Here is a 25,223-nt window from a genome sequence, read left to right as displayed (position 1 = left end):
GTGGGAATCGCTATGTGCATGGCTATTTTGTTATGCAGAATTCGATAGAATTGCGATCGTCATAATTAGGTTCATATATTCCAATCAATCTCACACAGAAGAAACCCCTGCAACATTGCAACACTATATATCTAACTCCCAGGTCTACTTCTAGTGTCTGTAATTTGATATTGGAGCCCTATTTGACCCATATTAACACTCCTCCTGCGTGTGACGTGAAACCTGCTGTTGCACATTCCCCCTTCATTCCTTTCTGTGTAAGGAGGAGCCCCGTGTGGGGCGTGAGGTGAGGTTCCTTTAGTATTGCTACATCAACATTGTGTCTATGCAGATATGATACCACCCCACGTATTTTGAGTGCGTCATTCAATCCTCTAACTTTCCATGTTAAACAATGTAATAGTGTCCTGCATTCTTCACATGATGGGCCTCAAACTATATCTCCGCTCATAGTGTGAAACTATTTTCGGTGTAACTTTGCTGCTGATCGTATGTTTTCCTACATATGCTCTCTGGGCTACTAACAACATGTACTGGAGACTCTTCTATATCCCCCCAGGCATGCCCTCCCACTAACCTCCTACACGCCCCAAACATTTTACCCCGGGTCGGCATACTCCGTCCCCGGAGAAGTCGCTGAACTTTTGTGCCTTCGGGACCACGAACTTTATTAGACAACATCTTTTTCGTCAAACAGTAAGTTTAACAGCGTCTTTTTTACACTCGCCGCACCACCGCATCAACCCGCTACCCACCCGGTCTATGATTCTAACAGCCCACCTTTCTCGTTTCCAAACAGACTCCTTCATCAACTCCGATCACCGAGCAAAACCACACATGGTATGTTTTACACGTTTTTGTTCTGACAGTTATTCCCATATGTTTTGGATCTCATTAATGTTTAACCTGAGCATCATTATTATGCATTTGAATAATTATTTGTTGTTGTATCATGTAAAGACACCAAAGTACATTATTATTTCTTAAGACTGTTGCTTTCACCAACAGACCTCCTGGAAAAAGGGCAACTCCCGAAATGCATTGGAGCAGTTGTACATATAGGACGAATCATGTTTAAACTCAAATGAACCTACAATGATTGAGTGATTTCATTTTCAAAATAAAAATTATATGAATTGAACAAATTTTGGTCAAACATATTTGGAGTCAGTCTAACTCAGACGAACCACTACGGAGTGCGTATTTCAACAGGGACGCATTAACGTTGTTTATTGCGCTATTCACATACAGTCTAACAGCGTACCAGGACGGTTACGCCACCTGTCAACTGCACCCAAATTTTCAAAATTTAAAATTCAGCTTTATTGAACTCATCACTAATCTTGCTGTGCACTTCGCCATTTTTCATTTCATTTGTATACTCATACCGCCCTCAAGGCTAGTGGCACGCCAACCAACCAATCTCAACAATGCAGTACGATGAAATTTCAAAAACCACGGAACAAAGAGCCAGCACCTTAGCCTTTGGTGAAAGCGAAACAGCACGGATCTATGCTCTAATTAATGAGGATCTCACACAATCAGCTTCCAATCGCACTAAAGAGCAATGTGTCAGACAACTAATGTATCTCTCAAAAAAGGAAATCAACCAGAAATTACACGCTAATACCTTGATTAAGTACCACCGGGCATTGCGCATACCACGAGGACTTAGGATTTCACTCAAACCTTCATTATGTAAAAACTCAAAAGAATTTCAAGATAAATGGAACGCCATTCTTAACAAGTGCAGTCTAGATCTTATCTTGCTAATAGTTGAAGAACTATCACACATTCTTACTGATTTAACCAAGGAAATTAAGGAACTTGAAACCGAATTGGAACAATTAATTCCAGCTGATGAACTAACGAAAACTTTGGAAGAAATCCAACTAACACTTGATAAACACACCAAAGAAATTAATGAACGAAAAATTCGCAAATTTAGACGCGACACGCTGGACTATAAATTAGGTGAAGTGTACACCTGGGCGGACATATATGCACAACGTCGGCGCAATAAACCTTACAGCCAACAGACAGACATATCTTCATCTGGTAGTGAAATGTCAAATCGCCCACCTAAACAAACCACAGTTTCAACCACACTACGACAATCCCGGGAAACACCCACGGCCACAGAGTCATCCACACAAAACATTGAAACCACGGATCCTTTTTTAGAGGAAGGCCCCGAAACCACAGAAGACCCCGGCGGGGCAAGAAATCAACCCGAAACAAGAGGGCCCAAAAAAGGAACGAGAAAGAAGAATCGTTAGTCATCAATATATCAGACACAATACTAACACCCTATGAGACCAAAATCTTACAGAAGGGTACATCCTTTGTCCCCACACATTCTAGTAACCTTCTTGACCTGGAAATCAGCACGTTCAAACTCACTAGAAAACTCAGATTGAGACACTTTTTCAGCAATACACTGATACCCACAACAGAAAGCAAACCGGACCAACTATTAGGACTACGTCCCAAAAGCACATACATGGCACCGAGTTCCCACAAAACCATTGATACCTTCGAGACACTGGTAAGACAAGACATCGCAGGGATAAACTTCTCCAAGATGAAAACATCCAACATCACTCAGAAAGACAAGGCCATCATAAAGAAATTATCCAGCAACAAACAAATCAAATGCCTCAAAGCAGATAAGGGAGGCGCACTAGTGATCGTCAACTCTAGCATGTATATAACCAAAATCAATGAACACATCTCCGACTCGAACACCTATATGCAACTTGCAAGCAACCCAACGAGTGAATTTAAAAAAGAGCTCCAGACAATCCTTGAGAAAGCTCATCAAGATGGCATCATTGATGACAGAACAAAAAAATTTCTCACAGTCGACCACCCACGAAGTCCAACCATCACGATGCTACCAAAAATCCATAAAGACACGGTGGATCCACCGTTCAGACCGATAGTATCAACGAGAGGCTCTATTCATGAACCTGTGGGAAAGTTCCTCGATTGTTACTTGCAACCATTGGTAAAACGACAACAAAGCTATATTAAAGACACGACGGATTTCATCATTAAACTATCAGAGTTACCAATCACCAACGATGAACAACTCATTTTATGTACAGCAGACATCAGAAGCCTGTACACATCGATTCCACACGGCGGCGGCATTGAAGCCGTAGAAAAGGCAATCTTGAATAGTGACATCCCAACAGATTTACAGACATTCCTCATGGAACTCATGGTTTACACGCTTTTCCACAGTTACTTCTCCTATGACCAAAAGTGGTACGCTCAGTTATCTGGCATGTCAATGGGCAACTGCGCCGCGCCGACGTATGCCAACCTGTACATGGCTGAATTTGAAAACTCATTCATTTATGACCAGAGCCTTTGGAAAGACCACATTAAGTTCTATGCACGGTACATAGATGACCTATTCTTCATCTGGGACGACACAAGAGATAAATTGGAAACCGCCCTCATCGAACTCAACACCAGAGATGAAAGAATCCAATTAACATGGCAAATAAGTGACCACATCATAAACTTCCTGGACGTATCCATTGAACTAACCGAAGGAGGCATTAAGACTGATTTATTTAGAAAGAAAACAGACCGCAACAACACTTTGCACTATTCAAGCTTCCACCAGAATGCATTAAAAAACCACCTTCCGTACAGCCAAATGTTACGAATCAAACGTATAACATCGGAAACAGAGACATACAATAAACGCATTGAAGAAACAGGCATGAGATTCTCAGATAGAGGGTACCCTCAAGAAATCATCAACAATGCCAAAACTAGAGTCAATATGATCACACGGAAAGATGCCCTATCTAGGGCCGACGGCAAAGAAGAGAATCGAATGGTAGTAGTCTCCCAATACTCCACTCAAAGTACACGCTTCAAGAGAATCATAAGGAAACATTGGCGCATTTTAACCATGGAGCCTGACTTTAAGGGCCTGTTTGATAATCAACCGATTTTTGCGTACACCAGAGCACCCAATCTTAAAGAACTACTGTCCAGAGAGCCTAAACCACCTACCAAATACAATGGAACCCGTCCTTGCCATAACTGCAATAATTGCAACAACATTATCACAGGAAGCCAAATAAGTCACCCCATGAAAGGGTACAATATCAAAATAAAGGTCAACGCCACCTGCGATTCAACCAATTTAATTTACCTCTTGAAATGCCCATGTGGCAAAACCTATGTCGGAAAAACAGAAAGGAAAATAAAGACCAGGCTCAATGAGCACAAATCAAATATAAGGACCAAAAACGAACATTCCAGCGTAGCTACACATTTCAACGAAGCGAGGCATAACATAGCCCAACTCAAATTTATGGTCCTTGAAATGGTTGAGAAAAAAGAAGGAAGAGACAATAACATCAACTTATTACAAAGAGAGACATTCTTGATCTACCATCTCCAATCATTGAAGCCTTTCGGCCTCAATGATCGTATTGAACTCAGTTGCTACCTGTGAACTAGCAAGTCTGTCACTCCGCCCGATTTTGCGATTATTCGTAATGTTCTGATTGTATTCACATTTGTACACTATCTGTAATATTTCCCCATGTACACTTTATCCAGCACCACCAGTCACCACGCTCATTTTTAACCATTACAACATGGCTGCCAACTTTTCCTTCCACCCCTTCGTCCTTTTTTTATTTTTATTTTTGCAACTCTTGGATATCTGGGCCCCCTGAGTCTCCGACACGCCCCAAACATTTTACCCCGGGTCGGCATACTCCGTCCCCGGAGAAGCCGCTGAACTTTTGTGCCTTCGGGACCACGAACTTTATTAGACGACATCTTTTTCGTCAAACGGTAAGTTTAACAGCGTCTTTTTTACACTCGCCGCACCACCGCATCAACCCGCTACCCACCCGGTCTATGATTCTAACAGCCCACCTTTCTCGTTTCCAAACAGACTCCTTCATCAACTCCGATCACCGAGCAAAACCACACAAGGTATGTTTTACACGTTTTTGTTCTGACAGTTATTCCCATATGTTTTGGATCTCATTAATGTTTAACCTGAGCATCATTATTATGCATTTGAATAATTATTTGTTGTTGTATCATGTAAAGACACCAAAGTACATTATTATTTCTTAAGACTGTTGCTTTCACCAACAGAGCTCCTGGAAAAAGGGCAACGCCCGAAATGCATTGGAGCAGTTGTACATATAGGACGAATCATGTTTAAACTCAAATGAACCTACAATGATTGAGTGATTTCATTTTCAAAATAAAAATTATATGAATTGAACACATTTTGGTCAAACATATTTGGAGTCAGTCTAACTCAGACGAACCACTACGGAGTGCGTATTTCAACAGGGACGCATTAACGTTGTTTATTGCGCTATTCACATACACTCCCACTAACCTTGACATGGTTTGGTTATGGCCTCCCTTGTTCCCCACCTTCGAACCAACCCCTATTAACCCATTTAACTGTATGATACACATCAGGGAGGAAAATGCCCGACCACCTATTTATGCCCCGGTGCACTCACCTGTTAGGTTCCTTATATTTAGATTGCTACCTTGACTTAGTCCTTCTCCGCATATTTACGCATACGTGTGCAACACATGTACATGTATATTTCCTCCAGTCTGATCTATATGCATTCGGTTGCTTCCGTGACCACCATTCTCAGTCATATTGTTATGTTATATCAATGAGTGAACAGTCCCCTTCTAAAAGAGAGGAAATCTGTAGCATTCCTCAATTGGAATGGCAAGTCATTCCAAGCTTTGGAATACAGTCTTACACTCAAAGGGTTGAGGGGTCCTCACAAACTCCCTCAGTCTCGCCCATTTCGAGGCTCCAACTCCGTCAGTCATTTTGACCCAGTGGGTTAGCGCTCCGCACCTCAGCGTCTTCCACCACAGGCGTCTGTCCGCCATGTTTGGACTTTGTAGCATGTTTGAGGTCTTGCTTCAGGCTATTGGGGTCCCCATACATCATCGTTTTGCCATTAGTTGTGACCTTCAGGTGAGCTGGGTAGAACATCGCCTACTCTATGTTCAGGTCTCTTAGTTTCCTCTTCACTGGGGCAAATCTTTGCCTTGCCTCTTGTACTTTTATAGTGAAGTCTGGAAAGAGTGAGATTTTGGACGCTTCATAGCGAAGAACCTTCATCTTTCTTGCCTTTCGTAGGGCCGAGTCCCTTTCTTGGCAGTTCAATTTTCTGACAATGAGTGGGCGCGAAGAGCCCCCGGTGGCGGTTTAGGAGCCAAAGTGCGGTGCGCCCGTTCCACCACAAAGATATCTGAAAAAGTGTCTTGCCCCAGGGGTGTCACCGGCAATCTCTCCACAAATAGTTCCATATTGCCCCTAGAGGTGGACTTCGGCACACCATTTATGCACAAGTTATTACACCTTGAGTTTGCCTCCAAGAACTCAGTCTTGAGCTGTAAGGTATCCATCAATTTCCCAATCTGCTTACGTGCATTCGTGGTTTCCAACTGTTGGTCCCCAATTTCTGAGACCCTGCACTCCACCATATTAAGTCTCTCTGCATGCTTGTATAATCGTTCTGTCATGCGATCCATGTGGTATGAAAGCAAATCTATTTCCCCATCTATGGTGGAGAGACTTTGTTGCATTGTTTCAAGTGTTTTGTGCAGGTCATTCCCCAGTTCTGTCCCTGGAGCTCCACACTCTTCAGTCTCATTTTTGGTGTCTTCCTCTATATGTCTGACTGATTTGCACTGGTCGAATTGTATCCTGGTCTGTGTTTTATCAGGCTTCCTCATTTTGTCACCAGAGGCTCTTAGCGCTCACACCTCTGGCTGTTGCTGGTCATGGTATCGGTCCCAGCCCAGGCCGCTCTTTACTCACGCAGTGGTCGCACTATGGGTACTACTGCACGGGTCAACAGTGTTCCACAGGGGCGCTCCGGTCAGCTAACTGCAGCTGCCAAATCCAGTCGCATTGATCTCGCCTCACCTTCAGGGTGGCATTCAGCGCACAAGACGGCCTAGGCTGAACATTTGTTTCTGTGCCTCTTCGCGTCTCATGATCTGGCGGGCGCGCGCAGTCACTACTAGGCTGCAGTCACTCCCCAATCTGCTTTCCCGTCGTGCTCCACGGTGCGATGGTAAAAAAACTTCTGAAAGAGTTTTACTAGCTCCACTGATAAATGCGAACAGAAGCACATCGATGTGGTAGGTTTACACAGTCTATTATTAGGATTCTTACAGGATGATTATGATGGCTCTCACAGATCTATTAAGTTAAGCGGCCATCTTAAGGCCAGACAAGCTCCGCCCCACATGTATACAACTAAAGTTTACCACTATTTTCCACAATGTTGTGTTGTTGTAGAAAATTCTGAAATCTTTCCATATCTTTTATTAATGTATAAGGTTTTTACAAGCTATTTTAGTTATTTTAGCAATTACTATGATGTTTGAGTTTGTTTTGTTTTATTCTTTCTGTTTTGGGGTCACTGTTTTCATTCCAAGGGGAAAAATAATGTGATAGTCGGGTAGGTGTGCATTTCAGTGCAGTAATAGAATTCTAGTGGTGCTAGAATTGGAATCTTGGGGGGGTTAGAAAGTAAATAGGTAAGATATTTGCCCACATTTGATGACAGTTGAAGTGTGCAGTTGCACTGTCATGGCGTATTCATGTGGCTGCAGGTTTACAATAAATCATTTGTTTGCGTAGCTCTTTTCACCCTAAGTGAGAATGGTATGCCCAGATGTGGTTCCCTTGCTCTCTGTACCAATGGATTCAAGCTAGCCTGGCTCATGGGGGTAATAACCCGAACCCTGTCCTACGATGCTTGTTTCCAGGCTAGGGAGGACTTGGCTTGGAAGTTTGGGCTGGACAGTCCTCGTGAGGCACAGGGTCAAGACTTATTTTCATAAAGCTGGGTCTGAACTGAGGTGGCGGAGTGAGTTAAAGAACGATGATGGATTAAACCCAGATGTGTGACTGGGTGTGAGTGTCTGGAAAGTTTCAGCGCTCCATCAAAAATGTCCTTGTGTTTGCTTGACAATAAAATTTACCACCTTTAATGGTACTCCAGTTCTGCATTGTTTTTTCCATCCTATTTTGCCTCTCTGAGTTTCTGATGCCTTTTCATCATGGGAGGCTGGGTGCTTTACTTAGATTTTACTAAAATGTTTGCGGATATCTTTGAGCTGAGAACACTTTCCAGTTTACAATGCATAAGCTTCATGCTTGTGCATGGATTTCTCTCTCATCAGAGCTCTTTATTGGGTTTCAGAACTGACACCTTTTTCTCTCATTATTCCAACTTATTTAGAACAGGAAATTCTCCTTTATGAAACACACTTGCTGTAATGTCACTGTATTAACTGTGATTCTTACAAACATTTTGTCTTATTTTATAATCAAATATCGCTTGGTGGATTATATAAACATTTAATGCTGAAATCTAAAGATTAAAAGGTAATGAATGAATAGATGACAGACTACAAAAATTGAAAAGAAAAACCCTATAACTTACACTAACTTTCTTTATTGATTCAATAAAAAGTCTTTAATGATTTATTGTTTTGTAGATGTTTGCTCCTCACTTCTGCTTTTCCATGAAGAAAGGTCCATACAACCAATTTCAGGGGTTATTTATTGATTATACTCCATTGTGGATGAGATTTTGCATGCACAAACGGGTTTGCGACCCGTTTGCACATTCAAAATCCCTGTGGACCATGTACTAACACTAATTTGCGAGTCACAAAAAATAGGCATCACTAAATAGTGTTTACTGACTCGCAATTGGGAAGGGGCGTTCCATGGGCGTCCCTTCCTAACTGCGACTCGCAGCCCTATGTATGAATGTTTTGTGACCGCAATAGCGGTAAAAATACACTCGCAATTTACCGCCCTCTTCAAGAGGGTGGTAATGCAGTCGCAAAGGGGAAGGACCCCTTCCCCTTTGCAAATGCAGGGGAAAATATTTTTTAGGGTTCGGTAGTGGTCCCAGGGACCACTACCTGCCCTTAAAAAATTAAACATAAATGTTTCTTTTTTTTTTAAATGCATCCCTTTTTCCTTTAAGGAAAATGGGTTGCATTAAAAAAAAATGCTTTATTTAAAAGCAGTCTCAGAGATGGAGGTCTGCTGAGCCCAGCGGCCATCATACCTGGGAGGGCCTGCCATTCTCAATGGGGTCGCAAATTAAGATTCATGAGGCATGCAATTTGTGACCTCATTGAGAATCACAAACAGTGTCTCAGACACTGTGGTACATTGGAATTTGCGACTCGAAATTGAGCGCAAATTGCGAGTCACAATTTCCAATGGTCATATATCTGGCCCTTCATGTTTAAACGCATATATGCATATAGGTACAATTTGGCACCATTGTTGCATATGTACACCCTACACGTGGACTTAATAATATAATTGGACTTTCTTATCATACTTCCACACCAGCTTCATGTTCAAGAACCATCTTTGATATGCTTTCTGACATTTATGTAGTCTGCTCTTAATGTCTTAATGTCGAACTTTGAGCCTTTGTGTAACTTGATATACTGTGCCGCACTTGTGCCTTGCACACATCACCACGATGGAGCAACAATTTAGGTATACAGCTATTGTTGACCAATACCAGCTGTATGTGATGACCCCTCTGGAAGGCATATACATTAGAAAATTCTGAATCAACACTCAATAAAATAATATATACATAGCTCCTATTTTTAAATACACACAAGGAGATTACTGGTGCAAACAGAACACCAAAATAACTTTATTTTAAACGTTCTCAAGAACCTTTAAATAGGTTTATTTCTGCAGCGAGATAAACATACAAAATTTTACCAAACGAGCAGGATATTCTGTAAACGTCCTGCAACACTGGCAGACTCGTTGTTTAACAATGTAAAGAGTCAGGCCGTTCTCCTACTAATAAAGTAAAAATAAATGACAGTGCTTGTTGCTGGTAACAGTACAAACATGTTCATATAACAAGTATGAACTTATGCCTTGGTAACAAGGTGTTTTTTAGTAGTTTGCCAATTACCGCAATTAAATTTCGGCTATTTCTAACTTGAGCTGATGTGTACCGTGACCATAGCAACAGATGATTAAGAGGTCCATTGTTATTGAGAGAGCCCATGCGAAATGCAACCTACAATGACCATCAAAGTATACTGACATTAAAGAGGTAATTACACCGTATGATGTGCGTTTAGAGTCTTTGGTTGTCTGTGTTGCTTTTAATTTTTACAATCTGATAGATGCAGTGGCAAACCCACCACGATAATTAATGGCCTTGATGAGTTAGAAAAGGAGACCCTTTTAGGTCTTGCCTAAAGACAGCGTTCTGGCCAACTTCATGTAATCAATCAAAAATGTATAAATAAAAAAGGTATACTTATACACAAACCTAAAGGATCTCTAGGTTAAAATTCCTCATCCATTGGTCTGTTGAGCTGTCCCTTAAAATTTGCTTTTGCCCATGGCAGCATATGGCATGGGACAACTGATCAGCCAATTTTAGCAATTGGCTCTCTTGCACTATGCTTGCCAACATCTTTCCTGATCACATCTGGACATCCACCAAAATAGAACGGCACTCCAGTGCACGGTTGTGGCTAAAAATGTACTGTGACAATGTTTTTTCTTCCTGTTCTTCATCATTTTTTGTTGTTGTTATTCATGCCTTCAATAGGTAGCCTTTATCATTTACAAGCATAGTCAAGCATAGCAACACCTAATAAAAAACATTAGGGCATATGTACAAGCCACTATTGCCACCATAACGTCACTTTTACGGATGTTGTAGTGCCAACAGGGGCTGCTCCTTATGTACAGGGCAGCGTTAAGCCACTTAACGCTGCCTTGTAGCGTGAAAGGGGTGTCCAGTGGGTGTTGTGGTGGGTGTTCCACCACAACACCCATTGTATTTGATGCTGCCCCCTATGTACAAGGGTGGCGTACATAGGAGGCAACGCCAAAATTAAGGACAGGAAAATCCTGGTCTTAAGGTGGCGACACAAGGAGAAATTTATTATTTCTCCTCGTTTTTGCTTTTTCCAGGTGTGCTGCCTTGTGTAGCCTGGAAAAGCAAAATGCCTTGGTTTCTTTATGTACAGGATGGTGTCCCTTCCTGTACATAAACAAACCTTTTTTAAAAAAATGCAATTTTGTAACTGTCATGTGTGTTGAATGTATGCAGCACACTGTATAGACACCCCTGCACTCTGGTGCAAGGCTGCCTGTGTGTGCAAAGTTGTTTAACTTAGCGCCATCGCAGGGGGAAATGCAAGGCTGCACCACATTCTTGTAAATATGGTGCATCCTTGCGTTTCCAAAGTGGCGGAGCGTGTCGTTAAGCCAAGGAGGCTAATGACACACTCCGCCACATCATTGTACCTATCCCCCATTGTTTCCCACCATTGCTATGTCGTAAAGGCCTTCTTGGCCCGGGTAATAGAGCTCTCTGAGAGCCTGTCAATGCAGGGTTGCTTGTCTGCTTTAGCCGAAAGCAGAAAGCACAGCTGCAAGAGGGGGAGAGAAGGCAGGTAAGGTGGTGGTGATTGGATAAGTACAGCAGATTAGGTTTTTTCACATTTGGGTCAGGCTGGAGAGGCCATCTTATGTATGGCTCCTCCATTATTCCTTTACTTCTGCCTAGCACTTATTTGGGGGAGCGGGTCATACACAACATAAAATTATAGATGGGTGTTGGAAGAAGGTTGCTGGTTGATGGGGGTTAAACCCTACTCGAACAGCTACCACAATTTCTGTTGTGGTGAAGTCACAAGCAAACCCCAAATTAACCTGCACTTAACAATCTGGTAGCTTGGCACAAAAGCAGTCAGATCTAACTTAGAGGCAATGTGTTAAGTATTTCTGCAGCACTTCAAAGAAAAATAAAGTCAAAACACAATACAAGAAAAATACCACACCAATTTAGAAAAAATGAAATAACTAACAATATTACATTTAATCTAAATTTAATTTGGCAAAATGTCATGAAAAATTCAGATAAAATGTACAATAAAACATTCAAGAGCATTGTGTAGTCAAGATGTTACACATGCATATGTACTTAAGTGCATAAGAAATAATTCTGAAATAAAAAAACATGCCTGCAAACTAAAATAAATGTCATTCGCAAATAGAATTTACGACAAATTCATCAGTAAATATTCAATAAAATACAAATATACATTGATAAAATGCATTGCTAAGTTGGGATCATAGTATACAATCATCTCCATTCCAGTCTGCGAAGCAGCACCAAGGGAGTTAATTTCTGTAGACCCAATCACTGTAAAAAAAAAGTAAACAAACAGCCATGTTGCCCATTTACAGGATATAAGGTGCAAAATAACGATCAGCATACGTTGTTACAATGATACCAGCCATTAGGATCAGTATGACATCAAAGTAGGTTTGAGCTGGCCCTGTGTTCTATCACTAAGATCTCAGATTCATGTTACCGTGGATGTCAGGCATTTCTACCATAAATAGTAGTCAAAACATCGGTCAATATGCATTTCAAGTTAGCAGTCGGTTCCCAACAGGACTCCACCTTGAAGGCTCAGGTATTAGCTAAATCTATTTTTATGTCAAGAAGTGTACTGCTTCCACTGTGTCTGGGGCCCAGAGACAAAAGGATGGCAGAACCTAATTGTTAAACAAAAACCTCTATTCAGGTCTGCTATGTAACAATAGGGTTCAATAACGACTCCCTGGCAGATAGCTTGCTAGTCTTAAACTACTGTGTTTGTATTTAAACTGAGGTAGCTTTCCGCCTTATGAACCTCATGCTTCCCAGGAATTTTACTACAGCACAAGCATATCATGGTCTACGGTCTGTTTTTTAAAATATTCGTAGAGCCTCCACATGATTCAGGTTTGCCAAATGAGTACATACTAGTGTTATCCAGGTGAGCCTAGGTCACATATAGGCAAACAAGACATGAGCTTCAGTTTTAGTGTGCATGTTACAAACTGGGCATAAAATGGATGAGCTAGTTGAAGACGACCATTTGGCTAGAAACACATTGAGAGGCCAAAATCCAAATCTGAATGGAATATCTAACTTTCTATCTAATGTATCCGTCATACAATCTAAGTATTTTTCAAAAGTTCTAGTGGTCTTAAATGCAGCAACTTCTTTTTTTTTTGTTCAAATCGTTTTTATTGAAAACAAGCAAGGGCAGACAATACAACTCCAAAAGAATACAAAGTGATGACAACATTAGACACAGTTATATCCTGAACTAACAGTAAATGACAGTAATAATACAATATTATTCAGGATTGATGAGAGTTGAGGTTAAAGCAAGGTGGCACTATGACAATAATGACAACAGCGACAGTCACAAATTAAGGAAAGGAAGAAGAGGAAGAAGAAAACAATAAATAAATGATGACAATCATTATTATAGCCTTATGAAAAATATTGCACCAGTGTCAGGAAACATAACTGCGTCGAGTGTGAGTTTAATAATGTCAAGTGGTCAGAAACAGCTGGCTCACAAGTTTAGCAGAAACAAGGTAGATCACGGTTACGAGGAATGTGAAACATATTATGCATAGTATTAAGTAATAGCTCATGGGGGGTCATAACATAATTCTAGGGAGTTGAGGGAGCCCCATAACTTCTTGTGCGATTTACGCCACGGTGAAGTATGGAGTGCCTCACTGTCTGCACCTCTTAGCGACAACAGCCACTCCTGCCACATTCTAAAGGAGACTTCATTGGCACTTTTCCATTTACTTAGGATAACTTTGCACGCTAGTGTGAGCATGAGATCCATTAGATGCCGATCTTGGACATTTCCAAGATGATGATCTGTATCCCCTACAAAATATAGGCGAATTCTCAAGGTGGACGGTAATTAAAGGTTTTTTGTATGTAATTATAAATCTTATCCCAGTAGGATTGTAACAACGGGCAGTAAAAAAGCATGTGAGCCAAGTCACCTACTTGAGACTTACAGTTCCAGCAAGTGGGGCTATCGTTGAGTTTACGTTTAAAGATTTTTTCCAGGGTCCAATACGTTCTATTTATTAACAATATTTTGGTTTGTGAAAGTATAGGCAAAATTTTGTTATAGAAAGGGGTCAGGTGTATCTTCTCCCAGTGGAATGGTAAATTGTTAGAGTTTTTTCATTTTCCCAAGCTGTTTCGCACTTTCTGTGCACTTTTTGTGGGTTTGGAGAGAGGAGTTTATATATCTTGGAGACTGTGTGTCCCGTTTTTATGAGTTGAAACTGCTTGCCGATTATTGTGGGTTTGGATGGTGAGATGGCACGGGCTGAGATTAGCGATTTGAGTTTTAGGAATCTATAAAAGTCCATAGGTTTAAATCCGTATTGGGTCTGTAGATTGGAGAAAGGCAATGCCGATGAGCCCATAAATAGATTTTTTACTAGATTCCCCCCGCTTTTTGACCAGTGTTCCCAATATAGGAACCTGCCATATATGTTTAAGCTCTGGTTATACCATAAAGAGGCCAGATTGGACTTGTGTATTGTGACCTTGACTTTAGAGTTCCTTTCTAGGTTTAGCAGGACCCTCTTAGTATTGAGCAAGATGTATCTAGAGTGGGGAAAGGCAGAAATATCAGTCGTCAGTAGAACAGGTAGAGGTATATTGTTAATGATCGCTCTTTCTATGTCATCCACCCAAACAGGAATATAATCCGATTGAGGGAGAAGCCAATTAGATCCTTGTTTACATAAGTATGCAGTCTGGTAGTTCCTGAAGTTCGGCAGCCCTATACCTCCCTTATCTTTAGGTAATTGGAGTTTGCTTAAAGAGATCCTAGGTTTCTTACCCTGTATTAAAAAGTTTATACACCTTTTTCAAGAATTCCTTTGATAACAGCATAGGTAGCATGCAGATAAGGTAATTAACAAGAGGGGTTATCATAATTTTCAGCTTTTCTGCTCTACCCCACCATGATAGGAATTTTGGAGACCAACCGTCTAACAAGGAGGATATCTTTTTGTAAATGGAGTGCTTGTTTGTTTTAAGGGTGTTGATTAAGTCCTTCTCGAATTCCAAACCCAGGTACTTAAAGCATTTAGGTTGCCAAAGTAAGCTGGAATTACCCATAATGCTTTTGTCGCCGATGTTGTTTAGGAGTTTCACTTCTGTTTTGTCCTTATTTAGTTGTAGCCGGACACTGTAGCGAAGTCTGCTATTGAGGACATCAGAGCTGGAATTGCGGCCTCAGCGTTTTCAGATATTACTAAGACATAGTCTGCGTAGGCCGTGATTTTGACTGTGTATCCACCAAAGCCAAAGCCTACCCCTTTTATTTGATCGTTATTCCTAAGATGATAAAGGAAGGGTTCAATAGTGAGCAGGAAGAGACAGGGGGAATGGGGACAGCCCTGTCTTGTACCTTGTTCCAACTTGAAAGAGGACGAAAGGCAGCCACCTGCTCTTACTCTGGCTGAGGGGCTGGAATATAGAGCCATCACCATGCGGATAAAGTCCTCTCCTAATTTGAATTTAGTCAAAGCGGCTTCCAGGTAGGTCCAGTCTACCTTGTCAAAGTCCTTTTCGGCGTCTAAGGTGATTGCGACAGTCGGGGAGTCGTCAATTTTGCTTTTTCTAAAATGTGCGCTAGGATGCATGTATTATCGCTGGACGTTTGTTTTTCAGGAAGCCTACCTGTGAGGGGTGAATGAGTTTGGGCAGGAATTTCTGAATCCTTTTAGCGAGTATCATAGCGTAAATTTTACAATCTAAGTTAATTTGCAGATTGGCCTGTAATTTTTTGGGGATTACGGGTCCTTCCCTTCTTTTGGTATTACCGCTATGATAGCTTCAGCTGGAGTACCATTAACTTGACCGCTATTGGTGAATTCCTCATACAGGTCCATTAGGGGCTCAATCAATATTGGGGTAAAGCTTTTATAAAACATGGCGTTGAACCCGTCCGGACCAGGGGCTTTCCCAGTTTTAAGCGTTTTTATAGCATTTTCAATTTCCGGAGCGGTGATGGGATGGTTACATTCTGATTGGTCTTGTACTGAGAGTGAGGGGAGTGTGCAGGTGTTTAAGTATTCCTCTATTTTCAAGCTGTCAAGAACTTTGTTTTTGCTATATTGGGTGTTGTAAAAATCCTTAAGGATATCTGCAATTTTGGCGGGGTCAGAGTGGGACGTCCCTGACTGATCCATCAGGCTCTTAATTGCTGTTTGCTGCAATTTAAATTTCAGGTAAGATGCGAGGCTCTCACCTGCTCTATTGAAGTCACATAACCTATTATTTTTTTGGGTTTATAGCCAGATTCCCGCTCTTTCACTAACTATTTTGTTATATTGATATTTTTTTTTCATTATGTCATTCAAGATGAGGGGATCTCTGGAGAGTACATGCCTTTTTTCTAGCATAGATATTTCCTGTTCTAGGCGTGTCAGGTTGCTATTGGCGTCCCTGTTCATAGCTGCCTGTATTTTAATTATTTCACCTCTAATGGTGCTTTTAAGAGCCTCCCATATTGTAAGGTCAGATGTTTCCCCCTTTTTGTTAACTGTAAGGTATTCTCTTATAGTCTTCTCGATAGCTTGCCTATGTGTTTCTTTCTTAAAGACTGCATTATTGAGTCTCCACAAGTTCGTTTTTTTATCCTCATTCAACAGTGCTAGGGACATCTTAATACAGGAGTGATCTGAAATTACTCTTGGCTCAATCGAGGTATCTTCGATGTTAGTAGAATTGTGGCCGGATGTAAGCAAATAATCTGTACTTGAGTATGTGTTATGGGGGGTGAAAAGAAAGTGTTGTCTCTTTCTGTGGGATTCTGTAGTCTCCATGAATCTATCAAATTTAAACGTGCACAGAGGTTGATGAGGGCTTTATGAGAGGCATTTGAGCGGTAAGGGCAACAGGAGTCCCTGTCTAACAACGGGTCTAGGGAAAGATTAAAGTCGCCACCCATAATGTGTGTTGTGTTATCCGGTATCGTACCAATGTGTTCACACAGCTCCTTCCAGAAATCCGGATAATCTTTATTAGGGGCGTAAATATTGGTGACATAAAATTCCCTCTTGTCTTTCGAAAGTTTTGTAAAAACCCATCTACCTTTGGCATCTGCAGTACTCTGTAGTATGTCAATATTAGATTTTTTTGTAATTAGAGTCAGAACCCCATTCTGTTCCCTAAAGGCCTCTGAACCTACTACCTCACTGTACGTTCTGTTTCTAATTGAGTTGAATTGTGACAAGTCAATTTTCGTTTCTTGGAGTAAGATTACGTCACCTTTTTGTTTATAGATATAATCAAGTATCTTCCTCTTTTTGATCGGGTGGTTGATGTTTTTGACGTTCAATGAGACTATTTTAATAGTATTGTTTTTGTGAGCCAGGGAGTTAGTGTTGACAACAAGTCGTTCTATGCACATAATATATGACCACAACAACAAAGACCACTTGCGGTAATGGGCACATGGACCAAGAGGCAAACATTTGATGTTCAAAAGGAAAGCAATAATGTAGTTAAAGCCTCCTGAACTGATGCACAGAGTCAAGAACTCGAGATGGGCTCGGTCACTAGAGCACGAAGTTACATAAGACTAAAATCAGCCTGAGAAGCAAAAGTAAAGGAAAAAACACACGACAATACAAGCCAGGTCCCCTCCCAACCCCCCCTCTCCCCAAACCCTCCCCCCACCCCAAACATATTCCAAAGACATGGTGACAAGGGAGAAAAAAAAGGGAGAAAAACAACTCTCCTCCCATGGAAGCTAATAAAAACTTCAACATACTTAGTTTCTTCTAATTCCGAAAGCATCTAGTTCCAACAGTGTAACTAATGCAGATTAGAGCATCAGATTCCATATGCTGAGCCTGAGATTGTTCCAGCTGAGTGTTAATGGACGTTATCCAGAAGGAATGCATGCAGATCATATGCTAGGTGAAGGATAAGCATCGATTAACAATAATTACACTTCATTAAACAGGCACACTGGGATTAATGTAGGTTCTCTGCAACTTCATCGTACTTCAACAAATAGCATAAATACCCTACCAATGATCAGGAGTATGATCCTGTTGTTCATAATCAGGCCTGTCTATGTACTAGCATCATGACTGTGAAGGCAGGTCAAGCGAGCAGTGGAATTAAATATTTCTAACCCACAAGCTAAACCATAAATCGCGCTGTGAGTCTATAGCCTTACATTATAGCAATGGAAGAAACACCTTAACAGGTCAGATCTATGATTCTATTACCAACCAATTGACATAGGAATGAGCCTGTTGTCTGTATGCCTATCTTTGGCTGAAAGTAACAGGCCTCATGAGACAAGTGATCAGCGGTATGATATTAAAACAAAACAATAAACATTGGAGTGCCTATTGGCAAACATTGGAAAGCATATTGAAAGCCTATTGGCAGGCTTTTAGGGCAATAAACAGATGCCTAGAGTAGGAACAGAAGGCGTATGAAGTGGCCGTTAAGTGCCCGCACTGGGAGCACCTGATGCAGCAGTGTCCATTGAGGGATCATCTGGTCCATCAATGAATCTCTTCAGCTGCAGCGGGTCTGAGAATATTTGCAGGACCCCTTGAATCAGAACTCTAAATCTCGCCGGACCTGAAAAGCAAAACTGGTAGTTTAATGTACGTAGCCTTGGTCTGAGAGCAAGAAAGCCTTTTCTAGTGTCCACCGTCTCTATGCTGTAATCCTGGGAGATAAATATCTAGTTTGATTTCCATAGAATATGATTGTTCTTGCGCAGGAAAGCCAGGATCTGCTCGACGTGTTGGTAGCGGAGAGGTTTACATACCATTGGTCTAGGGCCTCTTTGACCTGGCGTGATTCGAGTTGGAACCTTGTGAGCCCGATCAAGCGCTAAAGGGTTGCCGAAGGATAGGCTAGTTGCTTGTGTGAACCAGGACTCCTGGAGGAGAACAGGAGCCAGTGCTGTCTTCAGATCCCTCTGGAATTCCAAAAATACGCAGGTATCCCCTTCGGTTCCTGTCTTTTAATTCAGACAGTCATTTTGTTAGGTAGTCTGTTGTAGTTGATAGATTTTTGAGAGACTTACATACTTTCGTTTCTGTGTCCTCCAGTTGACTTATTCCACATTCTGTCTCAGAGAGTCTGACATTGGTGTCCCTGATGTCCTGCCTGATAGCAGATATTTCCTCTTTAGTAGATTTATCCAAATCATGGACCTCTGCAAGCTTGAGCAATATTGTGTCCATAGTCACATTGATGTCACGTTTGCCCTTAGTAGGCGAGTCAGGATTCGGTGGGTCGGCTTTGAGCCTCTTGAGGTTCTTAGCTTCTTTTTCTCCCATGTTGCAAGGATCTGATAACCACTATGGATTATAGGCCACAGGTAGCAAGTTACGGGCAGAAAGTTATATTTGCAAGCAATTGTATATTGCAGGCAGCGGTATTCAGTTAGATTGTAGAAGCTGGTCCCAGTAATCCGTAAAAGGAATGATGCACTATTAGTATGACAAAATCCTGTCTCGTGCCTCAATGGATCATTTAGACTAGCAATTGTCCATGGTGTCGGCCATCTTAGGGTCAGGCAATGCTGATGATGGTGATAGACCCTCTCACTCGGCAGACATTTTAAAGTCGGGCATCCTCTTACTTCATCATAAGTGCATTAAGACAAGTTGAAACAAGTATGCCAAATATGTCAGTTATGTTAAGCGCTGCTCATATTAATGAATACAAATAGTGTTGAGTTAGGAATGGAGGTGCTGGGTTGATCACACTGTTGTCAGCTCCAGCAGTTACATGCAGACACCCTCATCGGATTCTAAAATTGCCTATTTTATTGGTTTCTTCAGTGTTCCACTATCTCCGGGATATAGCCGTCGGGGTGAAAGACGAGCTCGAAGGGGCACTTGGATAAGACCTCAGGGAGCTCTCCACGAGGAACCGGGAATGACCGCCATTTTAGGTGTTAGCGCGCAACATACCAGAAATGCGGAAAGAAAGCCTCCAGGTGATGTCGGTCGTGTTCCGTGTCCCGTTACCACACATGAGCGTACTCCAGCATTTTGGTACCATCGTCGGTGTGGATATGCTGAGTCTTGGTAGCTCCGGTGGAAACACGGGCCAGTAGGTTCGAGGCCTCGCTGCTGGACACCACATGAGTTGCCCAGATCACTGTATCATAAAATCCCTCAGGAGCGCAGGAAATTATCCTTGGTGGTATCCACAGGTGCCTCACATATTCCACCGCTCATTCCCTCGCTGTGGCAGGTTACTAGTTGCGGAAAGACTCTTAAAAGATGATTAGACTCAGCACCACGGGAGGAGAGAGCTCACGCCGCCATTTTCTCTGGCGTCCAAACCACGCTTCCCCCTCTAAATGCAGCAACTTCTATTGACAAAGAGCCCTCACTTGCATTTTTGGCATTATAATGTTCTTCCTAGGATCTGTATAGCTCTTTCATTCTCTTTTTAAATGGAAGACTTTCCCTAGGGACAATTTCCCACATATTTTGGAGTCCCAAATAGCTCAACAATTTCTTGAAGTTAACAAGCCTGCCTATTGTATGGAGGCTGTCAAGCTTTACTGTCTCTTGGAGAGCCTCAATAAATGCTAATAGTTCCAGCTTGGCTCTTAGTCTCCTCCAGAAAAGGACTGATCTGGTTGTTGCTTTATCTGTTATCAATTTCCTCCCCATATCAATTTTCAATTGCAGAAGAGGGGTGCTAGAAGGAAGAGACACTAAAGACCCTGCAAATGTATTTTCAGTTTCAGCCATGTCATATATATTATGGAAGCCTCAGACCTAGGTGCTGTAAACAGCAGAGCCTATGGTCTTCAAATCATAAAGCTGAAAGGCTTGAGGGCTTGGTTTACTGTAGCATGTGCTGTGTTTTTTCAATATGGTTCCCACAACTTGTTTAAGCTTTAGAGAGCTTTTGGCAATATGCTTTGGCCATGACATGTTGGTTGATAGCTTGATTGCTAGATACTGAAAAGCATTTACTTTTTCTAACACAAGCCCTCCCATACCCATCTTCCCCTTGTATGATGTGTGTTAGTTTAATATCATATAATTGGTTTTAGATGACCCTCGCATGGAGAAAAAAATCCTTGAAATGATTCAATAAACACTGCAGTCTTCTCGGTGGAGTAAATTGGGAATTTTTACTCCAGCCAGGGAAAGAGCACCATTGTTGCTGAGTGATCAATATTATACTTTGCCATGCAAATATTAGCAAAACAGGGTGGGGGCCAGAACACAACACTGTCTAACACTCTTTTTGATAGGAATATATATATTTGGGGTGTCTCCTAAAACCTTACTGGGGCATTTTTGCTGATATTGTGGACGCCGACAGCCATCCAGTGTCCCTGCCCTGCAGTCCTCCAGCCGCCGCATCTCTCATCATCGCGGCCACCGTGAGGAGGACTGCAATCACCAGGGGGCATAGCGGCAGAAGCCGCCGACGCAATTTCCCGGGCCTGGAGGCGCTTTAAACCGGACAGACTCCCGGTGGAGCGGGTGTCTCCTAAAAACTTACTGGGGCATTTTTGCTGATATTGTGGACGCCGACAGCCATCCTGTGTCCCTGCCCTGCAGTCCTCCCGCCGCCGCATCTCTCATCATCGCGGCCGCCGTGAGGAGGACTGCAATCACCAGGGGGCATAGCGGCAGAAGCCGCCGATGCAATTTCCCGCGCCCAGAGGCGCTTTAAACCGGACAGACTCCCCGTGTCGCGGGAGCGCAGGGGAGCGCCCGGACCAGACTAGGCCGGGTCGGGCCACCCCCCTGATACCCATCACGCGGCCTACCCCTGTGAGTACTCTGTTTATGGTCATTATTGTAACTCATTGGGTTTTCTGCAATGCCCCCTAAGGAGGTTAAGGGGAGAGTGGACACTGCCAATTTCACGGGAGCCATGGACCAATTCATAACAAGGATGAACTGTGTTGTTGATGAGGGGATCACAATAATGGAGCGACGCGTTTCTCAGGAATTGGCCATTGCAAGAAGGTCTTCAATGGGGCACATTGCGAATGCGCGGACTCATGTTAATTTAGGTGTAAATGTTGGTATAGGTGCTTTACCAATCTTAGGACTCCCCATTCCACAGCTCTCGTCTTGCGACTTATCACAGGCCTCACTTGATAGTCAGACCACGGCCTCAGAATCTTTGTTGTTATCCCCCCAAAAGTTGACCATTGTGCCTAATGTAATGAAGGTGCACAACACTAGACAACAGCGTGGGAGAGACCCGGGGGCAATTCCAAAAAATAAGCAAGGGCTAACAAATAACACTGGTGGGAGGAAAAAGAAAGCCTCAAAAAGTAAGAAAGAAATCCCAATCACTCTTGAGCAGCCCTCTGTAAACTCCGCCCCGGGTTTAGCTGATCCTTCACTGCCTTGCGGGGTGCACCAGGTAACAGGTGGTGTGCCGAATCAAGGCGACTGGGAAGGGGTGACGGCGAATGAGCCAAATGCCATCTACGAGACTCTTAGAGTTCTTCTAGCTCCATTACAGGTTAGATTGACTAACATTGAGGTCCATTTAAAAAGGATTGAACGTGACCTCAAGGGAATAGTAGAACCCCCTTTAAGGGATAATACACCCACAGTTACTAAGTTATTAGCCAAAACCCGTGGGAATAAGGCTCCGGATGCAGCCGTCCAGAAGGACGTAGTAGTATCTAACACAGCCCACAAGGTCTCGCCCGCACTTTCAGTTGCTCCTCCCATTAAGGACATAGCATCTGTTAATATAAATAGACCACAAAAACATAGTGTACCACAAGATAGCATAGGTGGTGAGATCCCAATTGCCCATTCAAATATAGGGAACAACATCTTAAATTTATCTACGGAGGTTTGTCCACTTGTGGTAATCTTAGCTGGGGTACCAGAGTTTGGCAAACGCGAGGTGAAAACCCCCACTAAATTGCGGAATAGGGTTGTACATTGGTTAAACTCGAACAGACCACTGCCCCCCCACCTTGTTGGCAAAATACTTATGATTCGTAGGGTTCCATGGGTCGGACATCTGGCCAAAAATATAAAGGGCGACTGTATTTTGATCAATTTGAACAACCCTAGAATTGTTGATCATATTTGTAATTGGAGTTACCCCAGTGCAGGTGCAACTATTCACTCTCTCCCACTGACTTATTTTTATCCCCCTGGTCATTTTACCTCACAGATAGATGGTTGGTCACTGGTGCAGCGGAATAGGAGGGGACCACCACAGGGGGGATGGCTTATGCCCTCCCTTCACTTGGACCCTATCTCCAACCACAACCGGTTTGATTGTTTGGAGGCAGTTGATTGACTCGATGTTGAAGTAAGAGTGTTGAATAGTCCCTCTTCCCCTCTGGGTGGTTGCTCTGCCCACTCATCTGTGTTACCACTAAGCCCTGAGTCCTCAATTTTAGCCCTGGAACCTATGAGGATTACTAATATTGTTACCAGTCAAGACTTAAGTGTTAATTCATGTGCCCCGATCAGCGGTAATGCTCATATTAATAATCTTAAACTTGTTTCGTGGAATGTGGCAGGTCTGCGAAACAAGCTTTCACTACCGGATTGGAATAATTTTATTGATGGGTATGACATATGTATGTTCCAGGAGACATGGTGCCTTGAACCCTTATACAAACAGGGATTCTCTTGTTTTTTTGTACCTGCTACCACAAATGGGCAAGGACGTCCCTCTGGAGGGCTTATGGCATGGGTAAGGGTTGACCTTAACCTTAAGATCACTCATCATATTTGCTCATCTCTGGATATTATGAGACTCTCCATTAGGGGCCCGAATGGTGCTGCCACTTGGGAATTCTTTAATGCATATGCTAGAGGCACTCAAGGGGGGGCCAAATCGTCGACCATTGCTATTCTATCTGATTTGCTTAAATTGTGTTCTCCTGACTCCTTAGTTCTGGTTGCTGGGGACCTTAATTGTTCGTTTGAGCCCTTGGCAGCAGATGACATCCTTGGAGTGCATGAGGATGATGCTCGATGGGGCATCCCGCCCCTCTTGCTCACGCCTGTGAGGAGATGGTCCCCAGTTGTCATCCAATTGAATGCCCTCATGATAGAAACAGGACTAAGAGCTCTAAATGGCCGCACCATCTCCGATGCTCAGGGGGCAAATACATATAATAGAGTATCGCATGAAAGTAGAATTGATTATATATTGGTGGACAGGAGAGCATTGAAGTTAGTGGTGGACATGGTTATTATACCGTCAGAGGAGAGTGACCACAACCCCTTATCCCTCACATTAGTGGATGTGTGGCAGAGAAATAAGCATACCCCGTCAGATAGTGCGAGGTTAATAACTAAGAGAGTTGTACCATCTAATTGAAATAGATTCCTCAAGTGGCCCAAGTTTAGCATAGACGAAACTAGATTAAGTGCAATGGACGGAATCCTTAGTGAGCAGTCCTTAAGGCTTTCAGCAGCATGTAAGGGTGCGGCTGGGCCTGCGGAGGCAGATACCATTTATACTGATACTATAGATCAGATTGGCAAACTGTTCGTAGTTCCAGGTAAGAAGAGCCCTATAACTGCCAAGCCAGTGCAGAAATGGTTTGACAGTAATTGCAGAATGAGGATAAACAACTTGATTCTTGCTATTAAATCTTGCAATCCAGTTGCTGTTCGGTTGGCCAGACTGCACTATAAACAAGCCATGATAACAGCTAAAAGGGAGTGGGAAGAATCTCACTGGGAAAGCCTCAGAGCTGCAAGTAAAACCAAGAATGGTGAGCTATTTTGGGCCCTAGTCAGAAGATCGAACGGCTGTGACCCGGACCAAATCCCCAACCATATTACAGATACCGAATGGTTTAGGCACTTCAGTAAACTCTATGGGGGCGTTGAACTGCCCGGAGCTCCAGGGCATTTGAGCGGTGCCCTGGCTATTGGTTCCGGAGGGGTTCCCCTAATTAGAGTTGATAAGAGGGCAGTGTGCAATGTACTTAAAATGCAGGACATGTACTCTTAAGTTTTACAGGTTGTGGTGATGAAATGCTCCCATATGATGACATTGGAATTACCTGATTACACTTTGTAAGTGTAATTTCCAATTTGGAAGATATTAGAACCCCACGTCTGGTTTCTCTGGACTCCTAATTTAAAATCCTAATTTATGGTGAAGTCTAATTTAAAATTACAATGCAGGGAATGCCACTTTGAGATAGTTGACATTTTCCAACTTCAGCCATTTGGTGCCTCCTGCTTGGCTCGGATCAGTCTGGAGTAGGTGATAGCTGGGCTTTTGCATTCC

The sequence above is a fragment of the Lissotriton helveticus genome, chromosome 2_1 (assembly GCF_964261635.1).
Source record: "Lissotriton helveticus chromosome 2_1, aLisHel1.1, whole genome shotgun sequence".
Classification (NCBI taxonomy): Eukaryota; Metazoa; Chordata; class Amphibia; order Caudata; family Salamandridae; genus Lissotriton; species Lissotriton helveticus.
The sequence above is the reverse complement of the archived record's forward strand: the minus strand, read 5'-3'. Positions refer to the sequence as shown.